A 25048-nucleotide genomic window follows, 5' to 3' on the forward strand; every position below is an offset into this window, starting at 1 on the left:
TTTCAGCTCAGTCAGCATTCCCTCAGGATGACTTCCCATGTCCTCCTTGAGTGGCCTCAGACCATCCATGAAACCCTCTTATAATGTACCACATGCCTCCAGTGCTGGTGGTTTAGTCGCTAAGTTGTGTCTGACTCTTGCGACCCATGGACTATAGCCTGTCAGGCTCCTCTGCCCATGGGATTTCCCAGGCAAGAACACTGGAGTGGGTTGCTATTTCCTCCTCCAAGGGATCTTTCCGAACCAGGGATTGAACTCAGGTCTCTTGCATTGCAGGTGGATTCTTTACTGACTGAGCCACCAGGGAAGCTCACCATGTGCCTCTACTTTATAGCTTTTATCACCGTGTCACTTTATATTGCCCTTGTGACAAATCTGTTTCCTCCCAATGACTTCAAGCCCCATGGGGGCTGGGGCTTTGACTGTTTTGGATTTTGTCCCCGCTCAACATGGCATCTGGTCCCATCACTTCACGGAAAATAGATGGGGAAACAGTGACAGACCTTTTTGGGAGGGGGGGACTCCAAAATCACTGCAGATGGCGACTGCAGCCATGAAATTAAAAGACGCTTGCTCCTTGGAAGAAAAGTTATGACCAACCTAGACAGCATATTAAAAAGCAGAGACATTACTTTGCCAACAAAGGTCCGTCTAGTCAAAGCTATGGTTTTTCCAGTAGTCATGTATGACGTGAGAGTTGGACCCTAAAGGAAGCTGAGCACTGAGGAATTGATGCTTTTGGACTGTGGTATTGGAGAAGACTCTTGAGAGTCCCTTGGACTGCAAGGAAATCCAACCAGTCAATCCTAAGGAAATCAGTCCTGAATATTCATTGGAAGGACTGATGCTGAAGCTGAAACTCCAATACTTTGGCCACCTGATGCAAAGAACTGACTCATTAGAAAAGATCCTGATGCTGGGAAAGATTGAAGGTAGGAGGAGAAGGGGACGACAGAGGATGAGATGGTTGGATGGCATCACCGACTCAATGGACATGAGTTTGAGCAAACTCTGAGAGTTGGTGATGGACAGGGAGGCCTGGCGTGCTGCAGTCCATGGGGTCACAAAGGGTTGGACACGACTGAGCAACTAAACTAAACATGGCATCCCCTATGACATTCAATAAATACTTGTTAACATCTCGAAAATGCCATCCTCACTTTTCAACTCAACTCTAACTAGCTTCTGGCCTCCTCACTCTGAAATTGCCCTTGTTAAAGTCATCCATAACCTTCGAACTGCCAAAACTAGGCTCCTGTGGAGGCCTGATGTTCTACCAGCTGGACTGAGGGTTTCCTGCACTAAAATAGAAACCTGGCAGTCATTCCTCAATTCTCAGGGAGAAAAAATGAGCTGACAGAATATTCTCAATTTAAAGTTTTTGTTTCAGAAAGTTTTCTTAAAATGTGACACCTACAATTCTATGCCTGTGATAGAGTCTGGCATAGGATGCTCTCGGATTTAGTTCAAAATTATACATTCAGCCATTTTACTATATAAATATTTCATGGGGTTCTTTAAAGAGCACCATGATTCCCATGGGTTTTACTACATGAACAAGTATTTGAGACCCACTGAAAGTTTTTAGCTTTCTGATTTGTTCTCTTGGAGGTATCTCATACAATTTATCAGGTTGGTTATTCATTTTAGCAACTAGCTTCTCCCATTGCCCTTTGTCCCTATTTTTATATTTATCACCTCCTCCTATGATCTCCTCCATGTACTGCAAGTTCCTGGAGGGTACAGGAACCATGGCTTTTCCTTTTGTTTCCCCCTTTCTCTTTCTCTCTCGCTCCCTCCTTACGTTCCCCTCCCTCTCTCTCTCTTTCTCTCTCCCCTACTCCTACATCTCCCCAATGATCCCAGCATGTGGCCCAGGCACATGGATCATGTTTGTTGAATGAAGGAATAAATGGGTGACTGAATAAATGAATAAGCAAAATAGTGAGACAGAACCTACATCCTTGGTCCCAGTACTCTTCCTTCTATGCTCCACTGCCTCCCAGTTGAACAACTCAGTGACACAGTGCTGTGATACAACAGACACATAAATTTCACATATGCAAAATATCACTATTTTTTCTTTAAAGTACAATGAATCTGATACAAACCTATTATAGCTTTACAAGGCTTGTCCTTGGGTGTTTCACTTCTAATATCTAATCCATCATTGAGCCCTGTTGATTTTACCGCCAAAAAAGAATAATAAAAAAAAAAAATCATAGTGACCACCTATTTAATGGGGCTACAGCGTTTTATTCTCTAAGCATCTGAAAATGCTATGTGCTTGAGGCAGAAGTTGGGTAAATCATGACGTGTTACTGATAGGAGTGTATCTCTAAACATTCCACATTCTATCATAATCCTGTGCCTTTGCCCAAGCTGTTCTCTTAGCCACTTCTGCCCTTTCTCCTGAGCTTATCTGTCAAAATCATACTTCACCTTCAAGGCTCGGTTCAAAACTCACCTCCTCCAAAAAGACCTTCATTATCTATCAGAGTTACCGTGGCAGCCTGACTCACCCTAGCCCCTGCATGTGACAGCATGCCGCCTGTTCCTCTGCTTGGCGTTGACTTCCTTGGTCTGCAAAGTCCTGCTGCTGACATGAATGTTTCTCTCTCAGATTGCCTTGCCAGCAACTCAGATCTGGAGACAAAGCTCTGCTTGCCTTTCTGTCTCCCCAGTGCCTTGAACAATAGGCATTTTCTGAATTGAAGTGTGTTAGGCTGATCATCCACTACTAGTACATATGTAAATAGCATCTTTGTGTTTGTCATAAGGTGACTTTTTAAAAATATCCATAGATGGGGTATCTGGCTTTCCCACCTTCTGGCTGGGTCCTGACAGCCTTAGTTGCGACTCCCATCCAGCTTCTTGCTCTCACCCCTATCGGCAACCGCAGCATAGAGAAGGAACCGGTGTGCTCCAGAATTTATTTGGAGAAAAATTCAAGCTGCCTCTTTTTGAAGTGGAATGGGAGTCAGAGGTGAGCCCTAGCCAGTGAGCTGCGTGGGAGAAGAAAGGTTTGCAGTGAGCAAGGCTCTCAGCTCGCAGGCTGTTTTGTTTTGTTTTGTTTTTCCAAACAGCAGACAGACTCCCAGCACAGATCTAGGGCTCAGGGGCCACTCTGCTCATCTCCCTTCTTGACTGCAGACCTTGGGCCTCCCAAGTACATCCTCACAGCCCTCCACACCACTGGTATCTGGACTAAAGCAGAGACAACCCCTCCTCCTCCCCCCATCCCCAGGGAACATCACACTTGCAGCCCACTCAGGCCAGCCCTAATGCACACACAGAGACAGAAACAAGAAAGAGGAAAATCCAAACCAAGAGCACTGACTGCTTTGTCCCTGAACCCTGCTTTATACAAACCTATCCAGCCTGCACAGATTCCAGCTCATCCATCAAAGCGTGGAATGCTCATCCACATGCTGTTATAACCCAAACTGAGTCTGCAAGCACCTCTGTGATGCCGCTATGCCTGTGTTGCAGGTTACCGTGCAGAGATTGGAAAAGCCATTGAAAGGAGAGCATAAAGTTGTTGCTTGATGGCAAAGGGTTCTCACATGTACCTGATCAAGAGGTTAAATGAGATAATGTAGGCAGAGTGCTCAGCAGAGTAACTGAACAGAGAAAGCTCCCAATGAACGCTTCCCACGTAACAGTGCGGGAGGGCCTCTTCTCATGTGATTAGAAGCAAGCCTTTTTTCCACTGCTTCTGCTATTCAACAGCCTGTCCTACCTGAAGGAGGGAAATCAGTGCCTAATACCTGCCCCCAACCACCTTCGTGCATCTAATGACTTCCAGGCTGCATGGGGGGAAATTGAACTGCGCATCTGTGCAGATGGGGAGCACCCAAAGGGGCTTCTGGGGACATAGTGATTGATGCAAGGACAACTGCATCAATATCTTTCCTTCCTCCTCTGGGTCAATAATACATTCCTAGACCCCAGAACAATTTTCAAAACTTTTCTTTCAAGCATATCTCCCTTCCTCTCCTTCCTGAGGTCCAAATGCAACACCAGAAACAGACCTCTTCTGCCCTTTCTGAAATTCAACCACAGTGTTCCTCCCCTCCCTTGTTTAATGCTATCCAGGTGCTGATGCTTTATTCTGTATAGAGGAACAGTAGGGCAGTCCCATCCTGAAAGCTCTCCCAGGTGGCTCAGTGGTAAATAATCCACCTGTCAATGCAGGAGATGTGTGTTCGATCCCTGGATCAGGAAGATCCCCTAGAGGAGGAAATGGCAACCCATATCCAGTATTTTTGCCTGGAAAATCCCATGGACAGAGGAGGCTGGTGGGCTACAGTCTATGGAGTCCCAAAGAGTTGGACACAACTTAGCGACTAAACAACAACAAATATGGCAGTAAAAAGGATAGTTGGTATTTCTTCATCTTGTTTTCAAGGCTAGAGATATCATATCTCCCCTACCCAGTTCAGAGAGGCTAAAACACCTCTCATCCCAACTTTCCAAGCAAAACCTGCATGAAGTCAAAGGAATTTTAGATGGCCCAGAGCCTATGGGCCCTGTGCGGTCTCATAGCACTTTTGCTTATATCCCAAAGGGAACCAAGCAACGCTAGGGGGAATATTGCCCCACACTGTTCAGCTGGAGAAGAGCTTGAGGGACTATGTCAGACACAGGGCAAGGAAAGAGGTTTTTATTAAGAATAGTTCATGCATTCACATGATTCAAAAGTAAAAATGTATAAAAGAGTTTACAGGGCCACTCTCCCTGGAGGCAACAGATATTATTAGCTTTTGTGTGTATGGTTATGCAAACACAAGCAAATATCTTGAACTGCTTCTTCTACCTTCACTTTTATAGCGTGAACAGCAGCATATTATACACATCCTGTGCATGTTTTCCACTTAGCCCCTATCTTGAAAACTGTCCTATATCAGTTACATATTAATAGTAAGCTTCCTAAATCTTTTTTTTTTAATGGATGAACAGAACAGTATTCCACTATCTGGAAGTACAAGTCCCCCTTTGATGAGCATGTAGGTTGTTCTTTCATTGTTCAAACAATACTATAATGAATACATGTCTATGTGGCCACATGCAAGAACAAGGGCAAATCAGATTCCTAAAGTTGCAATCACTGAGTCAGATGGCATGGGCATTACTAATATTGATAAATGTGTCTAAAATGCTCTCCAAGGGAGTAGTACCAGTTTACTCGTTGACCAGCAATGTATGAAACTGCCTGTTTTCTCAGAATCTCATCAGCAGTTTATCCATCTTTTTGATGTTTGCTAACTGAACGGTAAATAAATGTCATTGCAGTTTACTCTTTACATACTAAAGAAATTAATCTGTTTTGTATGAGTTAAATGCCTGAGTCCTAGAGGGAGAAAAGAGCATACAGTTTTACCAGGCCAGCACTTCCTCTGAAGTCTAACAGGGTCACAAACATCCCTTGGACCTACAAATAACAGTCTTTATTCACAATGTTCTGTATTTTCAGCTCCCACATGTGTGTCTGTTCTTAGGGGGAGGAGAGTTGCCCTGTGAAAGGAACGGAGACAGAATCAGACAGACCTGGGTTCCAGGCACAGCTTTACCACTGAAGAGCTTTACGATCTTAGCAAATTGCTTAACCTTTCCTAAATATGAAATTTCATATTTCCATGAAATATGGGGATCATAATACTGGTCTTTTGCAAAGCCTTATCTCTGGTACACCGAAGGTAGTTAGCAAACAGCAGCAGCTTTCATTAGTGTTAATAACCATCAGGCCAGATTCTAAACCTCAGGGCACTTTTCACAATTGACAGGACCTGAATTGCCCAGCCAGGGCAAAAGGCTCTTTTGTTAAATGGCCACCCGGAGGATTCCCAGCTCCTCCTGTAAGTCACCCCAGGCTCCTTCCAAAGTTAACAGGAGAGCTCACTAAAATCCCCTGCAGGGTCTCTGGGTGAGGGGTGGGCTGTTTCTGTGCCAGGATCCTCTGCTGCCAGAAGACGTTTGTATTCAGGCTGAGGGCTCTCTGGTCTAGGCAGAGCTCATTTCCAATTACAGATGGGCAAGTCAGAGACAAAACAGAGATCCTTGAGCAAAACATGAAGGACTTGCTCTCATCAGCAGCAGAGCCCCACCTTAGCTTCCAGAAGCACTATTTTTGATGAGGTCAACTACATGCAGATTTCTAGCTTTGGCAGGAATCTCAGTGATGTTCACAGCTAGGCTTCTATCTATGCATATAATACCCCTTCCTCCCAAAGAACTTGAGACTTTCCATTCACGCATGGTCCTGTCTCATTTCATTACCCCCCATCCCCAGGATGGCAGGAATTATAACAGTGAGGGAATTGTGAGGAGGACCCTGCTGCCGATGTCTAATGCCCTGGCTGAACCTCCGGAAACTACATGAGTGCCGAGCTGACCCCGCATGTCTGTATTCTGTTGGCTTAGATCTCCTGCATGGGAGCTGGACCCTCCTGGGAGACGTCTGAGAAATTACAATTGCTTTCAGAGAATGTTCCTTTGCTCTTTCCTTCCCCTAGGTCCACCTCTGTCAGTCTGAAGGAAAGGAGCAAGATTCAAGTGTAATTTCAAGTACTTCATTAGCACAGAAATAAAGCGGCCTTCCGCACCACCCCCCTGCCCCTCCACCCTCCCCGCCCGAGACTCCAGATCCTAGCGGATCGCAGGCAAAGTGAACTTGCTGGATCTGGAATCCAACATTGTTTGTCTCTCACACGTATAAAACGTGGGCTCAGACCCACGGGAGGTGGTGGTGGTGGGGGAGACCTGGCAGGGTACGGAGATCAGACTGTAGACAGCGACCGGTGTCAGTTACACTGCTGCCTCCTTAGGATCGCAGCAGAGTCCTGCTAGTGGAAACCACCCTCCCCGCAACTCAGGTCCTCCCGGTCCGCAGCTGGGCGGACTGGAAAGGACGAGAGAAAGTGCCTCAACTGATTGCGGGGGGCCCCAGCCTGCGCGCTGGACACCGGCCCCCCGATCCGCATCTCTGCCACATTAGTTGGAGCAAACTTGCAGGGCCCCAGAGAAAAGCAATGCCCAGATGAGGCAGAAAAGCATGGATGGTGTAAATAGCCCAAAGACACCGACAGAGAAGACAGCTCTCCACCCCTGCCCTCCTTCGACGCCTTGGGAGGCGCAGAGCAGCCAGGAAGCCCTCTATCCCCGCGCTGAGGGTCTCCCAGGCGCCGCGCTGGACGCTCTACTCGTCCATCCCAGCCAGACTTCCGAGTTACGGGAGCGCAAACAGCAGAATGGGGGGAATCACCCCGACACTGCTTTCCGCTCACCTCCGGATGTCTCTACACGAGCCAAACCCTCCTCCCGGCCGCTGAGCGGAGCTCCGATGTGGCCGGCGCCTCCAGCCAGACCCGCCGCGCCCTCCTGCCCGCGCGCTGCCCGAGGGATGCGGGGCTGGACTCCGGCCCCGGGGCCCAGGACGAGGCGGACAGCGGCCTGGGTGACAGTCCGATTTCTCTGTCCCCGAGGCAGGCAGTCAGCCCCCGGCAATCCTGGACCACCGAGGCCGAACCGGCTTCGCGAACGCACCTCCGCCCGACTTATTTTGAAAACTTCAGGAAAACCGTCAGCACATCGAGCCCAAATTGCAAGGCTGGCCTGGGGGCGCCCGCGCGCTTTGGACCGACCCAGCCGCGTGGACGGACCGTTTCCATCCACCCTGGGTCCTCAGTACCCGCTCCGAGCCCGGCTCACTCACGCACGCCCGGCGAGACCTCGCGGCCAGCCGTGTCGCGGGCCGGGGCAGCCGCATGGTCCCCGGGAGCTCGCGGGCGCCGAGGCGCAGCAGTCGCGTCCGTGTGGGGGTCCCTCCGTGCGGAAAGCGCCGCGGAGAAGGTCGGCGAGGCCGAGCCGAGGCGGGCGGCGGACGTGCGGCCGCGGGCAGGGACCCGGCAAGGCCCGCCCCGGGGCGGGGACCGCGGGACCCGGGGGGCCTGGCCACGAGGCCAGAGACATCCCCCCGCCCCCACCTCCTCCGAGAGAGCTGCTCTGGCGCCGAGCGAGAGAGGTGACGGGGTGCCCAGAGCCAGCTGGGCATGGCCAAGGCCAAGAGAGGATGGGCAGAGGGCGGCGATCCCGGGGCGCGCTTACCCGGCTTCGGAGGCGCCCTCGAAAGTACGCGCTGGCCGGGAGCATCCCGGCGCAAAGCCGGGCGCCCCGCGTGGTCCTCCGCCCGCCGCGCGCCCTCCCTTCTGCCTCCTTCTGGGAACCTCGGCTTGGATTGACGCCTTACTCTTTACCTCTGCCGAGCGGCTCAGCTGCGGCTCCGGGGTTGGGCTCCCACGGGGTCTGCGCGCGTCCTTCCGGGCGCCCCGGGCTGGGGAGGCCCACGTGAGGCTCCTCCGCCCTCCTCGGCGCTCGGAGGACTGGCCCTGCCCGGAGCCGAGAACCTCATCGTCCCTCCAGGTGCGGGCACTGGGGGCAGGTGCCGAGCGTCCTGATTGGTGCTGGCCCGCATCCTGGGAGAATCCCCTGCTAGAGAGGCTGCCTGCTCCAGGGCGAAGGGAAGAGATGAAACAGCTCAGATGGTTGCCTTCCAAAGAGGCTTCCCTGCCTTTTTGCCTTAAAAAAAATGGAAACTCGGAGTCAGGCGCCCTAGGAAGGCTGGCTCAGGGGACTTGGTATGCTACGTACAGATTGGGTCCAGCGCGGAAAACCCTGGGAGAATGACAGTCGTAAGGACCGGGATGTGTCGCTGTCCACTGGACTTGGCCTCGAGAGCCGCCTGAACAGCTCATCTGTTTTCCTAATTCTGGCCCGCACTTGTCATTGAAAGCCCAGTGACACCTGATATCCCCGCCGTTGAGGGGTACCCGGTCCTCGTGGGCTGGGCAGGGAGGGAGTCAGTGTGTGATCAGGGTTGGGCTGGCAAGATTTGGCAGGAAAAGGCAGGGAAGAAGAAGCAGAGCTCTTTCTCATAGTACAAGGAGAAAACGTTAAGGGTGCCCAAGACTTCTCGTTAAATCATCCTCTTATAAAGTTTTTATAGGAGCTTCCCTGGTGGCTCAGAGTTGAGATGACCGGGCTTCCCTGGTGGCTCAGACCGTAGGGAATCCGCCTGCAATGCGAGAGACCTGGGTTCGATCCCTGGGTTGGGAAGATTCCCTGAAGGAGGGCATGGCAACCCTCCCCAGTATTCTTGCCAGGAGAATCCCCATGGACAGAGGACCCTGGCAGGCTACAGTCCATGGGATCGCATAGAGTCCGACACAACTGAGCAACTCAACACAGCACATAAAGCTTTTAAAGTTGCTTCTGTGCTGTACTTCCAGACAATGAATTCTGACATCAGTAGTTCAGGAGATCTGCCTGGAGAACCTGATGGAATGAGACAGAAGGAAAGTGTCCCTTTCCAGGACTTCCAAATTTGGGGAACTTTTACCTGTTTTGGTCTGTTTATCTTTCTCTCCACCCTGTTCCCCAGTCTTGCTTAAACTGAGGACTGGGAAGGAGAGAGGGATGGGGTCAGCCGGCTTCATGCTCCAGGAGGGAGCACTTCTGCTCCACATCAAATGTTTTTCCTCTTCTTGCCCTGGATAGTCTGGTAGATTCAAAGCCAAAGTGAACCAAATATCAGTTTGGAGAAAAAAAAAGAAAACTATAGTCCCTCAGCTCAAGTCCAACTTGTAAATAACATCCATAGGCAATCTACCCACTTCATCATCCTAGCAGGGTTGCCATTTCCTCAACACTCCATTTTGCCCCCTCTCTCTTCACAAGTTCTAAATTTTGACCTCAGACTCTCCTGTGCTGCCTTTTCTCACAGTTAAACCTCACACCTACATTCTTCCATCTGCATTTCTTCTCAAAGTCAAGACAGTGAAATATGAAGAGATGTGTTATTTTCTCATAAACAATTACACACAGAGAAAAATACACTAAACCTCGTAATAACCACCAGGCTATTGCCATCAACTCAGATCCCATTGTTCTTCACAAGTCCTTCCTGCTAAAGCAACAACTATCCTAACTTTATGGTAATTACTTCCTTATATATTTTTATAGTTTTATCAGCTTGTTACTCATCTCTAAACACTGTAGTTTAGTTTTTGAATTTCCTGTTAATGGAGTAATATAGCATGAATATTTCGTTGTGTGTCTGGTCTCTTCTTTCACTGGGTTATGTTTATGAGGTCATCTATTTTTGTTGCATGCAGTTGTAGTTGGGGTTATTACAAATAATGCTGCTAATAATGTTCTTGCATGTATCTATTTATTTCCTGGTATGCAACGGCCAACTTTTCTTTAGTGTATATATCTTGGAGTAGAATTGCTAAGCTATAGGGTATACTTATATTTAATTCTTTCAGATAATACTAGGTTGTTCTCCAAAGTGGTCATAAAGTTTACACTCCTAGCAGAGATAGATGATCGTTCCAATTGCTCTACATCCTTGCCAAAACCTAATATTGTCATACTTCTTCATTTTTGTCAATCTGGTGGATATGTAATGGTATCAAAATTGTGGTCTTCATTTCATATACCTAATTATTTAGGTTGGCCAAAAAGTTCGTTTGGATTTTTCTGTAACATCGGATGGAAAAACCCAAACGAACTTTTTGGCCAACCCAATACTGATAAGGTTGTGCACTTTTACATGTGTTTATAGATTAATCAAATTTTCCGTTTTGTTAAATGCCTTTTCAAATCTTTACTCACCACTAGAATACTTCAGGTTTCCCTACAAAACCACCCCTGCCTTCACCTGGTACCCCTTCCCATCCCTCCTGGAAACCATGTGTCTGTTTATCATTTCTATAAATTGTGTAATTTCAAGAATGATATACAAATAAAACTGTCCAGTACATAACCTTTTGGATTTTTTTTCCTCACTGACCATAATTCTTTGGAAATTCATCCAGGTTTATTTATTGGATGGTATGAATGTACCATGGTTTGTTTAACCATTCACTCACCCATTGAGAGACATCTTCCCCCACCCCACCCCCAGTTTTTTGAGCTATTATAAATAAAGCTGCTATAAACATTTGTGCACAAATAGTTTTCATATTACTGAGCTAGATACCCAGGAGAGCAATCTCTGAATTGTGTGGTAGTTGCATGCTTGCTTTTTTGAAACTGCCAACCTGTTTTGCAGGGTGTTGTTGTTCAGTCATTCAGTTGTGTCTGACTCTTTGGACCCCATGGACTGCAGCACACCAGTCTTCCCTGTCCTTCACCATCTCCTGGAGTTTGCTCAAACTCATGTCCATTGAGTCAGTGATGCCATCCAGAGTAGCTTACCATTTTTCCATTCCACTAGCAATGTATGACTGACCCCATTTCTCCACATTCTTGCCAACATTTGGTGTTAATATTGATTTTGAGATTTTAGCCGTTTTGATAGATCTGCAGTGATAGCTCATGTTGATTTTAATTTACATTCTCCTACTGGCCACCTCATGCGAAGGGTTGACTCATTGGAAAAGACCCTAATGCTGGGTAGGATTGGGGGCGGAAGGAGAAGGGGACGACAGAGGATGAGATGGTTGGATGGCATAACCGACTCGATGGACATGGGTTTGGGTGGACTCCGGGAGTTGGTGATGGACAGAGAGGCCTGGCGTGCTGCAATTCATGGGGTCGCAAAGAGTCGGACACGACTGAGCGACTGAACTGAACTGAACTGAACTGGCTAATGATGTTGAACATCTTTCACATGCTTATATTTCCATCTGTATGTTCTCTTTGGTGAAATGTCTGTTTATATCTTTGGGGCATTTCCTAAATGGATTGTTTGTTTTCTTACTGTTGAGTTTTGAGAGTTCTTCATATGCTCTAGTTCTTAGTCCTTTTGTGCATGTGTGGTTTGAAAATATTTTCTCCAGTCTGTAACTTGTCTTTTCATCCTCTTTACATGGATACTTTTTTTTCCCTTTGCAGAGGAAGTGTTAAATTTTAATAAGGTCTGATTTTTCAATTTTTCCTATTATGAGTCTTGATTACTGTAGCTATATAATAAATCTTGAAATTGGGCAGACTGATTCTACCCATATTTATTCTTCCTATTGAAAATTGTTTTAAATCTTCTAGTTCCTTTGCCTTTCCATTTAAACTTTAGAATAATCTTCTCTATATCTACAAAGAACCTTGCTGATATTTTGATAAGAATTAAGGAGAGAACATTCAATCTTTTCATCATTAAGTATAAATTAGCTGTAGTTATCAACTTGGCAAATTTGCCTTCCATTCCTATTTTTGTGAAAGTTTTTGTCACAAAAGGGGGTTGAATTTTGTCAATCATTCTTATACTGTTTATATAACCATGTGATTTTTCTTTTTCTTTTTAGCCTGTTAATATGGTGAATTACATTGATTGATTTTTATAAATTGAGCCAGCCTTGCATCTCTGAAATGAAGCCCACTTGGTCATGGTATATAATTCTCTTTATACGTTGCTAAATTCTATTTGCTCGTATTTTCTTAAGCACATTTGTGTCTATATTCATTAGGCGTATTGGTCTTAAGTTTTCTTCCTTTGTATGGTCTTGATCTAATTTTCATATCACAGTAATACTGGCTTCATAAAATGAATGGGGAAGTGTTTCCTTTTTTTCCATTTTCTGGAAGAGATGATATAGATTTGATGTCGAATCTTCTTTAAATGCTAGTAGAATTCTCTGGTGAAACTATCTGAGCCTTGAGGTTTCTTTTTTGGAAGTTTTTAAATTACAGATTTAATTTCCTTAATAGTTACAAGTTTGTTAAAATTGTCTACTTCAGTTTGAGTGAGATGTGGTACTTCGTAGTTTTCAAAGAATTGGCATTTCACATAAGTTGTCAAATTTATGTGTGGTCACCATGTTCCCTTGGTATCTTCTTGAAGTCTGCAGGGTCTATAGTATATTTCTTGTTTCATTCTTGAAACACTGGTGATCTGTGTTATCTCTTTTTTTTCCTTTGTCAGTCTTGCTAATTTTAACGATTCTTTCAAAGAAACAACTCTTTGTTTCTTGAATTTCTCTATTGTTTTTGTTTTCAGTTTCATTTTATTTCTAATCTTGTCTTCTTTTGTAATACTTTAGGTTTATTTTGCTCATTTTCATAGGTTCTTGAGGCAAAAGCTTAGATCACTGGTTCGAGACTTTGTTCTTTTCTATTTACATGCACTTAGTGAAATAAACTTTTCTCAGTCCTGCTTCCTCAGCATCCCATAAATTTTGATATGTTGTATTTGAACTTTTATTTTATTCAATAGGTTTTTTTAACTTCCCTTAAGACTTTCTTTTTCGATGAAATGATAATTTAGAAGTATGTTGTTTGGTTTACAAGTGTTTGGAGATTTCCTATTATCTTTCTGTTATTGATTTCTACTTTGATTCATTGTGGTCAGCCTTCTTCGCTCCTGTCCTGGCTAGAACCTCTAGTGAAATACTGAATAGTAGTGGAAAGAGCCAACTTGCTTGTCTTGTTCTTGATCTTGGGAAAGCATTCAGTCTTTCACCACGAAATATGTTAGCTGTGGGTTTTTGCCTAGATGTCCTTTTATCAGGCTGAAGAAGATACCTTTTATTCCTAGTTTGTTGAATGTTTCTTGTTTTAAAAAAGAATGTTGGATTTTATCAAATGCTTTCTACAGCTATTGATCAAATAGCTGTGATCAAATTGTTTTGGCTTTTATTCTGTTCAAATAGTGTATTATAGTTGTTGATTTTTGGATGTTAAAACAATCTTGCATTCCTAGGCTAAATCTCACTTGGTCCTGCTGAATAATCCATTTTATATGTTGCTGGATTTGATTTGCTAGTATTTTGTTGAGACATTTTGCATCTATATCCATCAGGTATATTTGTCTGTAGTTTTCTTTTCTTGTAATGCCTTTATCTGATTTTGGTATAAGGGTAATACTGGCCTCATAGAATGAATTGACAAGTGTTCCCTCCTCTTCCATTATTTTGGAAGAGTTTGTGAAGGAGGGATTCAACTTTCAACAATATAAAATTTTTAGTGAGGCTATCTGGGGTTAGGCTTTTCTTTGTGAGTAGTTTCCTAATTACTAATTAATTCACTTTATGTTATAGGTATATTCAGATTGTTCTATTTCTTGTGGAGTCAGTTTCAGTAGTTCACATCTTTTAAGGAATTTGTCCATTTTATCTAGGTTATCTAATTTTTTGGTATACAATTATTCATAGTACTCCTTTATAATCCTTTTTATTTCTGTAATGCCAGTAGTTGATTAGCTTTTATTCTTGAGTATAGTAGCTTACCATAGGGCTGCAAAAAGTTGGAAATGACTGAGCAAATAAACAACAACAAATAGTAACTTAAGTCTCCTCTCTTTTTTTCTTGAGCAGTCTAGCTAAAGTTTGGTCAGTTTTGTTGATTTTTTTCAAGACACAGTTTTTGGCTTTGTTGATTCTGTATTGTTTTTCTATTTTATAGCACACTTATTTCTACCCTAATTTTTATTATTTCCTTCTTCTTGCTTTGAATTTAGTTTGCTCTTTTTTCTAGTTTCCTAAGGTAGAAGTTTAAGTAATTGATTTGAGATCTTTCTTCTTTGTTAATATATTTATGGCTATTTATAGGTATGCATCTCTCCTTAAGCACTGCTTTCACTGTATTCCATAAGCTTTGGTGTGTTGTGTTTTCATTTTCATTCATCTCAAATTTTTAATTTTCTATTTGATTTCATCCTTGACCTATTGGTTATCTTGAAGTATGATGTTTATTTCATATTTGTGAATTTCCCAAGTTTATTTCTGTTAGTATTATCTAATTTTATTCCATTCTGGTTAGAGAACATGTTTTCTTTGATGTCACATCTTTAAAATGTATTGAGACATATTTTATGACCTAATGTATGGGCTGTTCTAGAGAAGATCATGTGCCCCAGAGAAGAATGGTGGTGTTGGGTGGAGTATCCTATAGGTGTATGTTATACCTAGCTGTTTTATAGTTTGTTCAGGTCTTCCATATCCTTGTTGGTCTTCAGTTTAGAGGACATAATGCTTAGGGAAATGTCAGACAAAGACAAATACTACATAATATCATTTATATGTGGAATCTAAAAATAATATAAGTGAATGTATATACAAAACAGAAATAGAGTTGCAGATACAGAACAAACTTGTGGTTACCAAAAGGGAGAGGAAAGAGAGGAGAGACAAATTAGGGGCATGGGATTAACAAACTACTAAATAGAAAATAGATAAGCAAGAAGAATACACTGTATAACACCTTATGCCCATTATCTTACAATAACCTATATAATCTACAAAAATACTGAATTATTATGTTGTACACCTGAAACTAATACAATATTGTAAATCAACTACTTGTTCAGTAAATTAAAAAAATTTTTTTAAAAAGAAACCCAGGCTTACTTCACTCTGTATAATGGGCTCCAGTTTCATCCATCTCAATAGAGCCGATTCAAATGTATTTTTTTTAATGGCTGAGTAATATTCCACTGTGTATATGTACCACAGCTTCCTTATCCATTCGTCTGCTGATGGACATCTAGGTTGCTTCCATGTCCTGGCTATTGTAAACAGTGCTGCGATGAACATTGGGGTACACGCGTCTCTTTCAATTCTGGTTTCCAGTATACTAATGCATATATATGGAATTTGAAAGATGGTAACGATAACCCTATATGCAAGACAGAATAAGAGACACAGATGCATAGAACAGTCTTATGGACTCTGAGGGAGAAGGTGAGGGTGGGACGTTCTGGGAGAATAGCATTGAAACATGTATATTATCATATGTGAAACAGAACACCATTTCATGTTCGATGCATGAGACAAACACTCAGGGCCGGGGCAACGGGATGACCCAGAGGGATGGGATGGGGAGGGAGGTGGGTGGGGGGTCCAGGAAGGGGAACACATGTAAACCCATGGCTGATTCATGTCAATGTATGGCAAAAACTATTACAATATTGTAAAGTAATTAGCCCCCAACTAAAATAAATAAATTTATTAAAAAAAAAAAAAAAGAAACCCAGGGGACTTCCTTGGTGGTTCAGCGGTTAAGACTTAAGACTCCATATGTCCACTGCAGGGGACATGGGTTCAGTCTCTGGTCACAGAGCTAAGATTCCCACATGCCATGCACCTCTCACCTCCCAAAAAAGAAAGAAACAAGGATGAAAGCTCACGTGGTGAAAGAGCATCACCTTTGCCATATACTATTCATGAGAAATGAGTCACTAAACCCAGCCCACACCCAAGTACAAGTCCATTCACCCTACCCTAGAGTGTAACTCCTTTAAAACACTCCAAACCAAAGCACAGGGTGGTTTAGCAGCATTCATACCTTTGGTGAACAGTGCACTCCAACTTTTGACTTCTAACCAGGATCATCAAAGACCCCAGTGTCCTAAATGTAAGGTTCCATCTCTTTGGATTTCTATCTTCAGGTTGGGTTTAACACTAGTAATTCCTTATTGCTAGCTCTTTAATGCTTTTAAGATTTTAATCATGTTTTATCCAACCTTTTACTCACCTTCAGCTAACCCTTCAGGAGGGTAAGTCTGCCACTATCAGAAGCAGAAGATCTTCAGTTGCATGCATGAAGGTGTTGCTTTTGCTTTAATCTGGAAGGGCTTATTTTGGGTAAAAATTCTGTCTTTTGGCTAGAGATCTATAGGACTACCTCAAGAAAAAAAAGAAAATTATCCATATTCCTTGCTCTCTTAGGCATTCTGGTAAAGTAAGTTGTAAAGAATATTATTTTTCTATTGACTTTTATTGTAAAATGAAAGGACCTGAGACTTCATTAAGATTCTGCACTTCCAATACAGGGGGCATGGGTTTAATCCCTGGTTGAGGAACTAAGATACCACAGATTAAAAATAATAAAAATAAATAAAAAAAAGGACCCTTTAGAGAAGGACTACATTACCTCAGCCTAGTCTCTTTGGCCAGTGGAAACATCCCCTCCTTTATCTGAGGAGGCTGTTTCTTTCTTCCCAAAGCAATCTTGGTGTTGTCACTATAATTGGGGAAATAAAAATTCTTTTTATCTAAAGACAGGTTTTGCTGGGGAAAGTTTCAAAAGAGAGTGTTAGTTTAATTTCTTTCATATGACCAACTGTGCCATCAGACACTCAAACTACATATTAAATCAAAGATAGGATTAAGTTTTTCTTTTTAAAGATGTCCAGTACTGTTTAATCAGTGATTAAGGACACAGATGTCTCCAGAGAAGGGCTAGATTATAAAACCTAGCTCATTGAAACTTCAACTAAAAATCTTAATTTAGCCACTTAAAAAAATAATTGTTACAATGGAACTATATGTAACTTTGTTCTGTATCTTCCAAGTCTCCTGTAAATGTGTTATCATACTTTCACAATTATAAAAATAAAGAAAAAGAAAACCTAGCTCAGTGGTCTTCTTACACAGTTCTACAACCCCTTATCCATAATTTGAAATTCAAAAATCTATGAACCTCAGTTTAGAAATGATTTCATTTGAGAAAAAATAATCTGAGCTGATTTGATTTCATAGCAAATCTCAGGCAACAGTGAGGCTTTTTAAAATCTTTATTTATCTCACTTGGTGCCAGTATTTATTTATTCTGCTGCAAAAACATTGATGTATTTGAATGCCACTCCAGTCTCTATTAGGGGTGTGTTATGCTAATACACAGGATATGCACCGAATTTCCTTTCTAAATTTAGGGGGAAAATTGATTTTCAAAAAACTGTCCTCTCTGACGCAAAGAGAAGACTTTGTTGCTCCTGGGGTGTAAGAAACAAGGAAGCTGAGAGGAGGATAGTGGACACAGACATATGTCACCCTTTCCTGTGAACGTCTTCCCCCAGATCCTCAGCAGAGTTTCTAAACCAACAACATGCCTTTCTGTGTATGAATTTGTGGGTGTATAAGAACAGGTAAAGAGGGCTGGCTTTGTGCCTGCTGCAATGTGGGTCAGAAAGGAGGGGGCATGTGTGAATACACAAGCCCAGAGAAAAAGAGAAATGTGAGAAAGTAAGTTTGGAAAACTCCCAGAAATAATGGGGGATGGGCCTTCTCTCACAAAGCCTGGGAATCAAGATTCAGATAAGGTGTAATCAATTATCCAACAAAAGGGAGTATGCTACCTCTGTGAAGGTGTGAATTTTACCTTGCATTTAAATTTATTCAACTTTGCATTTTCCTCTGTACTCCCTTCCCAGTACAAATGAAGCATCTATCTTCTCTTGGGGCTCCCCAGGGGGTGCAGCTGGTAAAGAATCTGCCTGCCAATGCAGGAGACACAAAGATGTGGATTCAATCCCTGGGTCGGGAAGGTATCCTGGAAAGGGAAATGGCAACCCGCTCCAGTATTCTTGCCTGGAAAATTCCATGGACAGAGAAGTCTGGTGGGCTACAGTCCATAGGGTCCAAAGAGTTGGACATGACTGACCACTCACGTACAATCCTCTCTTGAGACAGTGTTTTATAGTTGCTTCTTGGAAATCAGGAATCCTTGGCTTGCATTTTAAATCATACTGTAAAAACAAATAGTACAGTCAATAGTCAAACAAACTGCGTTTGAGTGTTTTCACAACCAGAATAATCTTGGGAAAGTTACTTAATCTTTCTTAATCTTAGTTCCTCAGCTACAGAATGAGAGATAAATACTCTCTGTACCTTTTTCTTTAAAAAAAAAAAATTATTTATTTATTTGACTACAACAGGTCTTCATTGTGGATGCAGGTTCTTTAGTTGTGGCATGAAACTTCTTGGTTGCAGCATGTGGAGTCTAGTTCCCGGACCAGGGATTGAACTCTGGCCCTCCATTGAGGGCATGGAGTCTTAGCCACTGAACCACCAGGGAAGTCCCAACTCTCTACCTCTTAAGTATGCCCACACAAAGATCACCTAGCCCAGTGGCTGTCCAGAGTTAGTATGCAATAAAGACAACTTTAAAAAATAGACAGTTGCGCGTTTCCCCTGGTGGTCTGTTGGTTAAGAATCTGCCTGCCAATGCAGGAGACACAGGTTTGATCCCTGGTAAGGGATAATTCCTAGACAGCATATTAAAAAGCAGAGACATTACTTTACCAACAAAGGTGTGTATAGTCAAAGCTATGGTTTTTCCAGTAGTCATGTATGGATGTGAGAGTTGAACCATAAAGAAAGCTGAGTGCCAAAGAACTGATGCTTTTGAACTGTGGTGTTGGAGAAGACTCTTGAGAGTTCCTTGGACTGGAAGGAGATCCAACCAGTTCATCCCAAAGGAAATCAGTCCTGAATACTCAGGACTGATGGAAGGACTGATGCTGAAGCTGATGCAAAGAACTGACTCGTTGGAAAAGACCCTGAAGCTGAGAAAGACTGAAGGCAGGAGGAGAAGGGGATGACAGAGGATGAGATGGTTGGATGGAATCACTGACTTGATGGACATGAGTTTGAGCAAGCTTCGGGAGTTGGTGATGGACAGGGAAACCTGGAGTGCTACAGTCCATGGGGTTGCAAAGAGTCAGACATGACTGAGCAACTGAACTGAACTGAATTCAGGGGAAGATTCCCACATGCCACAGAACATTTAAGCCTGCGTAGCACAACTACTGGGCCCACGTGCAGCAACTACTAAAGGCCGTGTGCCTAGAGCCCATGCTCTACAAGAGAAGCCACCGCAATGAGAAGCCTGTGCACCACAACTAGAGAGTTGGCCCCACTCACCGCAACTAATGAAAGCCCGCACACAGCAACGAAAACCCAGTGCAGCCGAGAATGTAAACAAATAAATCTTTAAAAAAAAAATAGTTGCCACTGACTCCTCTCTGTGCGCTTTGTGTTCACATCACTGTTGAGCATCCCTTTTTTCTTTCATACTCTGGTCGCCTTCCTGAGCAGGCCCCGGTCCACATCCTCTCCTCTGGCTCCTCACCTGCCCTGGTGGCCAAAACTGGCTGATGCATGAGACTAAGCAACCACTTCACAGCCAGTGAAGCTGCTGTCATGTCTCAGTCTCAGTTGAAAGCAGTCAGTCTCAGTCTCTATTCATGGGGGGCAGGGGTACAACTATTACTCATTAAGACAGTGTTCTGAAATGTATTATAATCACAGGAAAGTACTCTTTCACGACCACAGCTCAAAGAGCGAGTGCTGCCAAAAATAAACAACAAACAAAGAATGGTGTTCTCTTAATTGGAAAACTGTGTGAAGACCCAGGGGATTCATGATGAAGCCATTCTAACACCCCAGTTGGGGCAATGCTGAGTCTGGGTGGAGTGGCCTGAGTCCAGAGCATTGTTTACTCAGCCCAAGGTGGGCACCACAAGTCAAGATTTTCTTCTTCTACTAGAGGTTATTATTAAAAAGTGACCATATAAGTTGTTTTCTCATGTGTCACGTCTTACAGAGCCAACTGTCCTATTTCCTCGGGAAATTTCTTTGAGAATACTCTGCTACTGTCATCGTTGCTGTCTAAAGAAGAGCTCTCGTTCTTTGCACTAGCTCAGTGTTGCTCTCCCAGGCTCTCATATCAGAAGGGATTTGCTCATTGTCATCTTGACATTTGCTGCTACTTCAGTCTCTCCTTTGCTACTTCACAGCCAAACTCACATTTATAGCTTTTTATGGTGTATCATCTCATAAATTTATACTCCTTCTTTTTTCTGAGGCCAATCTGTCTGAACTTATCTCAGCCCTCTAATACTAAATATATTTGTCTCACAGATTGTAGTAGAAAAGTTTTTGCTTCAACCTAATGAAGGACAAATAATCATTTCACAAATGAGTATGTTAGACTTGTATCAATGAAACTAATTATGGGCATTAATATGCAACCTTTTTGCAAATTCAAATTTTGCAAATTTTAATTCCTAATGAATAAATTAAATTAACATTCCAAAGTAAATACCTGGCTCAACAAATACATTTCTATATAAATGTTTGAGTTTTCCTTTAAAAAGAAGCACTTATTTTAATAAATAGCTCTGGTAACAAGATAGGGATAACCACTCATAAACTTTCTGTTTGTTTTCCCTACAATGACTTTTGAGCTTTACATTTCATCCACTTTTTCATATATTTACTGAGTGCAAATGAGTGCTTTTTTATACTAAGGGTTCACAAAAAAATATACAGACTCTGGTTTGAGATCCAGCATAATAACTTGCATAGATAGGCTCTTAAAATTTTCTGCTGATGACAATATAAGTGTTCATTTCAGCTTGAGAAACAGTGATCCCATGAATTCTTTCTACAGCACTGGTTCCTACTTTATATTAAATGCAAAGAAAGAGAAATCAGGGGGCCTTTTCCTTCCCAGAAACTTGCTGGCCATGCTCTGAGGCAAGAGTCCAAGTGCCTCTTTGACCCACTGAAGTCACCTCAGAGGCCAGATGTGAAGGCTGTTGGTTGTAACATCTGTCACCCCGTGATTATCAAGACTGTTTTGCCTACTTTGGAGGAGAAGGGGGCCCTGCTCCTTCAGCACTGTTACATGTTGCCAGAAAGAAATCCATTCCTTTTCAAAGGTATGTGCGAGTTACAGAAGCTTAGCCTTGATTCTCAACTACTGTTTTAAAATGATTTTATGGATGCCAGTACATGGCATCCTGATGGCTTCCCTAATGGCAGTCAGTGCTTGCAAATGGGAGGATAAATGCCCCCATGTGATATGAAAGGAGACTGGGTGGTAAGCGTGGTAAGTAAGGGCTCTTTGCAAATACCCAACCTGTCTTTCTTCTTGATTACCAGTCTCAAACACCGTCCTCATTTCAGCCAGGGCTGATGGGAGGCCAGGCCCCAAAGGTAGGAGGCTGATGCTCAAACCTCCTAATGGAGCTTGACAGCAGCAGGATTAAAAGCACAAGTGCAGCACCCAGAAAGCAGCACAGGAAAGCATACGCATCCTCTCTATGCCCATTCTCCAGCTATCGGCTCTTTCTTTTAGAGAGCTGAACCGTAAGGTAAATCTTTTCATAGAAACAGAAGTTAAAGAAAAAAAAAAGAATAGTGATGAAAGGGCTTTGAAAGTGGGAAAAGAGGACAGGAGTCAAGTTTGCTGGGAGATTTCTAGGGGCCAGGATGTGGGCTTGTTTGCAGAACAAATCCCTTTTGGGAAGAAGAGAGATCGGTATACAAAAGACAAAATGACAGTTGCAGTAATACTAGTAGGCTAGCTGGATTTATTTATAAAACCAACTATTGACCTATTGTCTCAGGGCAACTAAGAGCCTTCTCAGACTGGCTCAGCCTTGTGACTTTTTCTCCCCTGGCATCCTTGCCACTGTGCCTCCTGGGTCTACATTCCACTTTGGTGTTGAGTTGTTGTCTTGCCTCGTTATTGAGCTATTTCACCTGAGTATCCATCCCCTCCCTCCCCAGTGAAGTGTTAAGATCCTTGAGGGTAAGGAAATGCCTTAGAACTAATTCAAAACTATTTACCGAGTGTCTGTTCTATATACTCCGCCAAAGAAAATTCAAAGAAATTTAAGGGGCTCACAATTAAAGTTGGAAAGATAAGACATACAAAATAACTAATGTGTTAATGCAAGGCAGTGACTGAAGTCACAAATACATGGGGTTTTATAATGAACATCCACTAAATTGCTTTCAAAAAGGAGACTGCTGAAGAGACATCGTGGGGGTGGCGGGGGGTGGAGGGAGATTTAAGAAGCCACAACTCCAAGAGGAGAAGCTCCAGGAAGCAGTCTTCTAGCAGGCAGGAAAAGAAACAGAACGGTCTATTCTGACTCTAGTACCTGGAAGATGAGAGGACTATACTTGTCTTCCCAGGACAATAGCCATCCAGCTGGGTACCAACAGATAAATATACTGGGAATCTGGGGTTAGCTGGTTCTTTAATAGGATTGACATTCTGCACATATACTCAGGTTTTGAAACGAATACGGAACTATTGCTTGGGACACGAGCTGGTGCCTTGAGGAACAGGACTAGAGTGACTTAGGATGGAGACCACTAGCCCTCGTCCCTCCTGCTAGGGTAGTTTACCTCGGTTGTAGGTGGTCCAAGTTGCTTTGTCTTTCTATCCTTATGGCCATTTGTGCGTGTGTGCTAAGTTGCTTCAGTTGTGTCCCACTCTTTGTGACCCTATGGCCATTTAAGTGATTGTAAATAGTGACAATTGGGAAATGTATCTATATGGCAGACATTTCTCAAACAAAAGACCAAAAGCAGACAAACCACAAACCCACCACCACCACTGCCTCCAAACCCAGAAAATATGAAATGCCAGAAAACCTGTCTAGAGACACAGAAAACATGTCTAGCGAATTTCCTGGGTGCCCTCACATCTGTATTGTGATTGAACTGAAGGTGGGACCCAGCAGCAGGAAGAAAAAAGAGAGATCACTTACTGCCTGAAATCTGGTACTTGGCAGCACCCTTCAAAGCACTCTTTCAGGCTGAAATGAGTTCTCATCTGACCTCACCCTGCCAGAACCAAATGCATTCTGACAAACCACTTAAAAGACAAAGCCCTTCCTTTTACAATTCCTAGAACAGTAACTCTTATCCATAGTCGCTAGAGATATAATCATTCATAATTATGGATGCTTCTCTGAGTCACTGTACATTCACAGGACTCAAATAAGACAAGCATAGATTGAAAATATCTTTCAGAAAAAAAATGAGCTTTGAATAGACATAGGCAGAACTAGGCATAGGAAATATAATACAGAGAATAGCCCTGTGCTCACTCTGTGCCAGGAGTTGGTCTCAGCACTTTATAAGCATTGTTTCATTTCACCTGTGCAACAACATTCCAGCCAGGGTCCCATTGCTTTGCCCACTCACAGAAAACCTCTGGAGCAAGTTAGTATTGTTGCCACTGTCTCACTTACACATTCTTCCATCCATCATAATGAAGCTTCTCTCCCTACCCTCCAATGTCAAGGTCACCAACCAACTTCATGCTGGGAAATCTGGTAGACACATCACTACATGTAGCTCCACACTCAGCATTTCGGCAACATTTGGCAGAGCCGACCAAAGCTCTCCTTGAGAGCCTCAAAGACTAGTCCTTCTCAGGCTACTTTGTTTTTCTCATAGGACTTACCAGGACCCTATTTTGGGTCTCTCCACACTAGAATGTAAGCTCACTGAGGACAGGGATTTTGTGAGGTTTGCTGCTCTGTCCTCAGGACCTAAAACCCTGCCTAGCACCATCCGCGCCCGGCCCCATCGCCCCCACCCTGGGATAAGACACTTGAGGATTAAGTGAAATGAATGGGAGACTTTTTCTGTAGATCCTTTAAAATCTTTTAAGTTTTGTACAATGTGCATATTACTAGCTGTAAAAATGATAATTGCACAAATCCACCCAACATAGGATTGTACAGTATGGGAAGTTAAAGTGAATGACTCTTTAAAAAGTCATTCATCCTGCTTCCCTATCTTTTTCGAGGCCATACCAAAGTGCCCTACATATTGTTTTAGAGGAAAAGGAATGGATACAGATGGGAAGTGAGTTTTTATAGGTCACCTTGATAGTTTTGTTTTCCTGATATCTCACTCAAACCCAGATGTATTAGCAATTGTTTTATTACACATCATCAGTAGCTATTCATGAATCTGAGAAAATATTATACTTGGGAAGACTGGCATTTTTCATCAACCCTATAGTCCTGGGCAAGTGTGCAGTGAAATTCCTCAATGTTGATTGTCCTTGGGAACTGGGAGCCATTCAGGTTTTATTAAACCTGGACCTGGTATCTGGCCACAGATGCAAACTTCTCTTCTATAATTAAGCAACTAATAACTTTGCAGGGAATAAAGGTGATTTGTGAGCCCAAGATAGATTCAAGATGGTACATGCCCCTCTCTCTGCCAAAATGTCAGACAAGGTCTCTGTAGGTTTGGACCAAATGGTAGGAGTCACCACTGGGGTAAGGGGATCATAAATCATGGAAACAGATTGAAACACTCCACAGCGTGCTTGTCATGAGTCATATTTGTTTTTCTGGGACCCACTGTGTTTGGGACAGCCCTAGAGAGTTCGTGTCCTAATACTTGCCAAGACTGAGGTTGTGAGCAACAGATTTACATATGGAATGCCATTCAGTGATGAAGGAGATTTCTAATCTTCCTCAGAACTCATATTTCTTTTTAGATGAACC

General features: G+C 43.3%; 1 protein-coding gene across 12 annotated transcripts in view; it reads right to left on the reverse strand.

The window, feature by feature from the left end:
- LOC145504679 (protein FAM163A) overlaps positions 1 to 25048 on the reverse strand; it is a 110711-nt gene that overhangs the window by 82468 nt on the left and 3195 nt on the right. For 4 of the 12 annotated variants that reach the window (XM_081485914.1, XM_081485915.1, XM_081485919.1 and 1 more), the window contains exons 3-6: positions 18306 to 18463; positions 16870 to 16959; positions 15345 to 15612; positions 9398 to 9556 (exon numbers count right to left, since the gene is read on the reverse strand). The gene's annotated coding sequence lies outside the window, so the exon portion shown is untranslated. Of the gene's footprint in view, positions 1 to 7286; positions 7573 to 7714; positions 7910 to 9397; positions 9557 to 15344; positions 15613 to 16869; positions 16960 to 18305; positions 18464 to 25048 lie in introns of those variants that run through there. The other 8 variants (XM_081485917.1, XM_081485918.1, XM_081485923.1 and 5 more) reach the window with 3 other exon arrangements.

This window comes from Giraffa tippelskirchi, chromosome 5 (assembly GCF_054371585.1).
Source record: "Giraffa tippelskirchi isolate mGirTip1 chromosome 5, T2T-mGirTip1v1.2.pri, whole genome shotgun sequence".
NCBI lineage: Eukaryota > Metazoa > Chordata > Mammalia > Artiodactyla > Giraffidae > Giraffa > Giraffa tippelskirchi.